Source organism: Hyalella azteca, unplaced genomic scaffold, assembly GCF_000764305.2.
Source record: "Hyalella azteca isolate HAZT.00-mixed unplaced genomic scaffold, Hazt_2.0.2 contig6127, whole genome shotgun sequence".
NCBI lineage: Eukaryota > Metazoa > Arthropoda > Malacostraca > Amphipoda > Hyalellidae > Hyalella > Hyalella azteca.
The window spans coordinates 730,470-738,335 of NW_025936295.1; positions in this window are offsets into that span (position 1 = coordinate 730,470).

Sequence of the window (7,866 nt, forward strand, 5' to 3'; positions counted from 1 at the left end):
GTAGAGGCCTGTGTAGTATACAGCTGTGTAGAGGCCTGTGTAGTGTACAGCTGTGTAGAGGCCTGTGTAGTATACAGCTGTGTAGAGGCCTGGGTAGTGTACAGCTGTGTAGAGGCCTGGGTAGTATACAGCTGGGTAGAGGCCTGTGTAGTATCCAGCTGTGTAGAGGCCTGTGTAGTGTACAGCTGTGTAGAGGCCTGTGTAGTGTACAGCTGTGTAGAGGCCTGTGTGGTGTACAGCTGTGTAGAGGCCTGTGTGGTGTACAGCTGGGTAGAGGCCTGGGTAGTATACAGCTGGGTAGAGGCCTGTGTAGTATCCAGCTGTGTAGAGGCCTGTGTAGTGTACAGCTGTGTAGAGGCCTGTGTGGTGTAAAGCTGTGTAGAGGCCTGTGTAGTATCCAGCTGTATAGTGGCCTGTTTAATATGTGTAGTATCCAGCTGTGCATTGGCCTGTGTAGAATGCGTAGTATACAGATGTATAGCAGCCTGTGTAGTATACAGCTGTGTTGCGGCCTGTGTAGTATACAGCTGTGTTGCGGCCTGTGTAGTATACAGCTGTGTAGTGGCCTGTGTATTATACAGCTTTGTAGCAGCCTATATATGTAGTATACAACTGTGTAGAGGCCTGTGTAATAGGCATGCAACGGTAAAGCGGCCTGTGTAGTATACAGCTACAGTATATAGTGGCATGTGTAGTACACAGCTGTGTACTATGCAGAAGTATAGTGGCCTATTTATAATTCAGCCGTATATCATACTCCTGTGTTGAATACTGTTGTGTCGTGGTTGGGCAATGTGCACAGGCTTTACTTCGTTTACCATCCAATGTCGACTGACGCCTAACATACATAAATTGGGTCATAGCGAATTCTCATTAAATAACATCTTCAGCACTTACCTCGCCACGTAAGATGCTAATTGCTATAATTATAGTCAGGTAGAGTAATTATTTCGTATATCCAATAAATATTTCGTTTATCCTGTAACAAATAAGTCTCCGTGCACTATCTTCGCCACTTAAATACCTCTTTCGTTGATGAAGTTGCGATGATTTTCGTTTCATTCATAAACCTGCTTTTCTAGAAACCTGTTATGCTTATAGGGATACATATTATATTAGTTGCAGACCTCAATATCATGCATATCATATAAACATGCACCAAAATGCGTTATGAATAAGGATATATATCACAATACTTACAAGTTTGTTATAAGCAAAACTATATCAGTGCGCTCTCCCAACGCGTATCGTGGCACAGGCGTCGCTGGAGATAAAGGGTCCTAAGGGAAATGTGAGGGTCGGGTGTCTCCGAGGTGCTCCGATCTGCAGGTCTTCCTGAGCCTCTTTTACCGCTAACAAGTTCTCATTATGCGACTCCTCTTCTCACACAGCTTCAAGAAATTCTCAACTCCGAGATCGAAAGAGTTGTGTTTTTGGAAATGGAAATCAGGGGGTTTTATTCAACTAAACATCGCACTGAACTTTCAGAAATAAGTGTGCTTAATAAAGGGCAAATATTTGACACTGAGAGGTAGTTACATTTTGATTGATAAAAAAGGATCGAATATTGAGTCATAGCGTAATAATTTCGGGTGCAAATACGCTTTTGAAATCTGGTAGAAAATAAGAAAATAAGAGATTTTACGAATAATTTTATTTGGACAAAGGAAGAGTGAAATCGTTTGACCTGAACACAATTTCAAAGAAGAGTACATATTTGAGGAGGTCTAAAACTTTAAACGCAGCAATTGAAATTAAGTGCAGGAAATGTTGCAAATGTAAAACCTTGTACTGTACGAAAAAGAAGTTTCCACTGCTGAAATTTCGCATTTTTGTCTTGTTGTTAACATTTGACCGCGCCGCGCCTTTTTTCGCCGGTCTCCATAAAAGTACAACTGAACAATTAAGTTGTCGTTAAGTGTAAGGAATAGAAATTAATTGAAATTTAAAATATTCTGTGAATTTTGCGCGTGGTTAGTTTCGATACCATCACTTCAACTATCGGTGCTTTCACTTCTTTCGGTACCACCACTCCTAATTTCGACACCACCACTCCTACTTTATAGGTTCCACCATTCCTACTTTCGACAACACCACTCCTTACTACTTCTTTCCAACACCACTCCCGTCTACGGTACTATCACTCCTGCTATCGGTACCACCACTCCTTGTTTCAGTACAACCACTCTCACTTTCAATTTTACCACTCCTTCTACCGGTACCACCCCTCCTCATTTCAGTACAACCACTCTCACTTTCGATTTACCACTCTAACTATCGGTACCACCACTCCTAATTTCGGTACCATCACTCCCGGTGATTCATAGGTGATTCATTGGTGTCTTGACCCTCCCTAAACATCGCCCAACATGTCATGTCGCGGCCGCGAAGCTCCGAACTTTACTCGCGTCTTTTGGACGGCCAAGAAGTTGACTTCCGTCGCCACTGGATAAAATGGCGCGCAATTGGACTCGAGGAAGTCATTGGTCGGCCATTTTTTCTTGGATTCCAGACCGACTGTCGCCAAGAGCCTTCCTACTGCAGGCCGGTCCAAGCAAGGATGGTGAGAGGGCTTATGAACCCCTTGAGCCTATCAAGATCTTTTAGGTGTGTGGAATTTTACTGCAAAGATGAGTTAAGTTAAATAATATCAAGTTATAGTTCTTCAAAAAATAAACTCATTAAAGTTGAATGTTTAAATAATGTTTTATTAAATATTAAAATCCCGTCCTTATAATAGCCTTCAGTGCATATATGGTCCCAGTCAAGGAGTAATCCCTTCGGTCGTTACTACAATCATACATAAATTTAGGGTTCATTGTTTTGTAATCCTAGATCTATTTATACTTGGCTATTATAGAAATTCATTCATTTGCTCACAGGAGTCCAAGTCCCTAAAAAAGCACGGCTACTCCACGTATATCCCTTCATGACATTTCCATTTAATTTGTAAATATACGAGCATCAAATTTGCATTCATCTAATTCTACAACCAAACAACAAACATCAAACTTAGACAAGGCCAAGCCTATATTTAAAATCACACATATTCTACACCACGTAAATTATCTCAATTAAATATTTTAATTCTCTAAATTCTCTCAATGTCATGTAATGCAAATATCAAATTTGAGCATATGAAATATTGCATATTGACAAGCCGGCATATGAAATGATATGAAACGACAAACCGATATATGAAATGATATTATTCAACAAACCTGTATACGTATAAAGTGATATAAACGAACAAACATATGTTGCAAGAGATATACATACATAGAACAATTAAGCAGCCGATATACCACATTCAAAAGCCGACATTTGATAAGCCGACAAATTAAATTTAATGAAACTTTAAACCGATATATGAAGTGCTATTATTCAACAAGCCTTTATATAACGTGATATAAACGAACAAAAATATATTTCAAGAGATATACATACATAGAACAAGCAGCCGATATACCACATTAAAAAGCAGACATTTGATAAGCCGACAAATTAAATTTAATGAAACTACAAACCGATATATGAAATGATATTATTCAACAAACCTATATATAACGTGATATAAACGAACAAACATATGTTGCAAGAGATATACATACATTGAACAAGCAGCCGATATACCACATTCATAAGCAGACATTTGAATATAACGTGATATAAACGAACAAACATATGTTGCAAGAGATATACAAACATAGAACAAGCAGCCGATATACCACATTCAAAAGCAGACATGAAGCTACAGGCCTTTACGCTTGATCGATGGAGCGAGCGTCAATCGTTTGCCCAATGATACAAGCCTGTGGAAAGTGTTGATCGTTTCCGGGGATAATTAAAACGACAGTGTTGGAACAACAAACTTAATGGCTAATACGGTCGCGGTTTAATGCGGAGGGACATGGTTCGATGCCGACACCGGGGGCCGGGTTGCGGACGACCGGCGTTTGAACAAGGTGCAATATTTGGCGCTCTGTGTGTGCTCTGAAGTTCATTTATGAACACAACTGCCTGAGTTTGGTTTAAATTTGTTTTAATTTATTGAAAATAGTAATGGCTTTGTTTTGATTATTGAGAAAAGTGGAAATTTTTTAATTATTGTTGAAAGAATTAGTTCTTTATGTATTTTAACCCAAAATATATCAATTTTTAGGATATAATATCAGATTTTTCAACTTATATATAGCTACGATCGTCTATAAATGTTAGAATGTTAGACGTTTGTTGCATAGTATTATTATGTTCGAGACAAAACTTGCAATGTAAAAAATATTCAGACCATAGAGTCACGTAAAATAAATTTATGTTTTATTGTTGCGGAAATGGAGTCGAGAAAATTAGACTTGATCCATCTTCCCCAGCCAACATCCGCCTCGCGTTTGCCCCGCACCAGACAGGAGTAACAACGTTCAATCGATGCGTTCACTGGAGAACGTGCGTTCCGTAACGTCCTGATTATCGCCTAATTAGTTAAGCCTTTGCTGTTTCCCTGTACATCGATTTCTATCTCATTGCCTGTTGTCGGGATGATATTGATTATATTTACACAAACTCATGAATGGCAAAAAAAAATTAGTTTCAAGAAACTAACCGCAGAAAAACCGGCTAACATTTATCTGCTGCAAATTATATGTTAAAGCAGAATTCCAACGCTAGTAAAATTCCTGTTAAATTTATATATTAAATTAAGAATTCCATTGCACAATTTCAGAATTAATGTAGTTTATTATATCGCATTCTGTGAAAATTCTTATTATCAAACCTTCTACCATTAACACTGTTGAAAATCGTACTCTTCTTCTCTGTTCTTTTATATAGAAACAAAACAAATGTGGCACCATCTTCTTCTGTCGCCAGAGTAATTTTTAGCGCATTTTCTCATTTATGGAAAAAAATGCGCTATTGTGCTCGCTCTATGTCCGTCTGTCTGTCTGTCCGTCCGTGACTTCACGTTTTCGTGAAGACAGACGTGACTTCACGTCTGTCTGTCCGTCTGTCGGTCTGTCCATCCGTGACTCGCCGAGAAAATGCGCTCTCTGTCACTCACTGCAGTGAGTACTGAGTTACATTTTTACATTATTTGCTTGTCCATATAGGTGCCCTAACCTTCCTCACGACTCCCTCGCTTTAGAGACACTCCCTTAAATGGTCCCGTTGAGCTTCAAATTAACGAGTTGAAAATACCGAGAGTGATCCGCCGACTCCCAACCCAAGCCGGCACACTCCCACTACATGCACCGTCCCAACGCTGGCCCAAAACACGTAGGGCCCCATGCACTATCACAACACAACACGCATGGCCCCATGCACTACCACAACACAACACACATGGCCCCATGCACTCCCACAACACAACACACATGGCCCCATGCACTCCCACAACACAACACGCAGGGCCCCATGCACTCCCACAACACAACACGCAGGGCCCCATGCACTCCCACAACACAACACGCAGGGCCCCATGCACTCCCACAACACAACACGCAGGGCCCCATGCACTCCCACAACACAACACGCAGGGCCCCATGCACTGCCACAACACAACACGCAGGGCCCCATGCACTACCACAACACAACACGCAGGGCCCCATGCACTCCCACAACACAACACGCAGGGCCCCATGCACTCCCACAACACAACACGCAGGGCCCCATGCACTCCCACAACACAACACGCAGGGCCCCATGCACTCCCACAACACAACACGCAGGGCCCCATGCACTGCCACAACACAACACGCAGGGCCCCATGCACTACCACAACACAATATGCAGGGCCCCATGCACTACCACAACACAACAGGCAGGGCCCCATGCACTCCCATTGGCCATAACACAACACGTAGGGACCCATATATGCATTCCGAAATCTCAATTACACCAAGTTGTATTTTGTACAATTTGTAATTAACGTTTGGTGGATAACGACTAATTGACAAAGCAGTGCATCTGCACTGCTTTGCATTCTCAGTATTTCTGCACCTGAATTCTCAGAATTTTATTTACAAATTCATGTCTTTAAATTTTCGGCATATTTATTCTTATCATTTGACAAGTTATTCTTGAACTTTTTTCCCTATACCTGAAATATACGGCAAAGATATTACCGACCAAATTGCCACCTCTTGAAAATCCAGAAATTCTGCACATCCCGATTTGTGCAGCAAAGCACTCGGTGATTATCGTTCGTGTTTTGGTCGGGGGCTTTGCACAAAGGGCGACGTGAACGAGCAGATCTGAAGAAGAAGTGACGTCTGGGACCTGAATATACAGAGCGTAATTGGCCCCCAGGAGGCCCGCAACGAACAGCTCTATGGGCCAGACCTCAACTCGCATTTCCATATTTATTTGCATGGCTTGTCAAAAATCCCGAGGTTATTGACTACTTAGCCCGAGTTATCCTCGACAATCCGGGCTATGATGAGGCGAGACCGTCTCTACACGCACTAAAAAATCTCGTCAAGTGGAGTTGCGACACAAAAATTACGATCAGACTCGGATATGTGGAGCGTCAACGCTGGCATGTACTTCGTAGGTCGAGTTGAAGCTGGTGTTAGGTTGGAGAAGAAGTTGAGTTATAAGGGATGCTGTTCGAGTTCAAGTTTGAGCTGAATGCTACAACTGGCACATGAGTCCTGAAGTATTTCCATATAATACAACTCAAGTCGCATCAAATGTTATGTTCAGCGGGGCTGAGGGAAGTTCAAATTTTGCATGAATGCTTTTTTCTATAACTGAACGAAATTCTTTCGTTGTACTTAATTATTTATTCCTTCGTTTTACTACCCCATGTTTTCATTCCAGCTATTCCATTACACTTATCCATGCTTACCAGGCCTCCACTCATGTTCCCCGCACTTATTCTCGTCCCATCTTGCCGTTTCTCCTCGACTCCGCGGATAAGGCAAACCTCGTGTAGAAAAAGTCCAGTTTACCTCGGCGGCGTCGAGATGTTGGGTCGTAAAGAAGAGAATGGAGGTCGTTTGCATGGTAGAGGCTCACAGGCTTTCCTCTGTCACGAAACACTCGCCTCAGTGATATGACCTGGAAACTTTTGATTGGCCATACACGCGAACTCCAACCCTCCGCCAGTCTTGTCCCATTGGGCTAACTTCACCCACCAAACTGGTGGGCTCATAGCTTCGCACTTCATGTGTGCTTTCCTCTCCAGTGAAGCAGTGAAGCTGATGGACATTATTTGCCCACTGATTTGCTATACGATTGATTTAAGTGTTTACCTGGAAACCTAGTCGGCTTCATGTCATAGTTGGTGGTCTACATTTTGCTGGAATGTTTTTATTTAGATCGGCCGTCGTACTGGGACTGGAGTAGATCAAATAACTTGAACATATTTTCATTACTAATGCCCTTTAACTGAGTTTTTCCGCAATATAGCACGCTATGATGGCTTACATCAGTTACTATAATTTTCATGTTACCTGGTCTTTCTGTCCATCTAGCCTGCTTTTTTATTTAGTTAGCCCTCATGATGACATGCTCTAATATTAAGTGAAATTTCTATTCCTTCCGAAATACGTTTTTGAGTGCAATTTTTCCGCCTAGATATTGTTTCATATATCCCAACTAATTGATTCCATTATGTGTTTGTTTATTTCCAGTAAATAGTTATCAGCTGGGGGCTAAGTAAAAAATATAACTCAGTACTCACTGTAGTGAGTGACAGAGCGCATTTTCTCGTCGACGAAAACTTGAGGTCACGGACGGACGGACAGACTGGCGGACAGACAGACAGACGGACATGGGGAGCACAATAGTGCATTTTTTCCATAAATTATAAAATGCGCTAAAAAGAAGAATGTGATGCTAGTGTATATCCTGAAAGTATACAGGGTG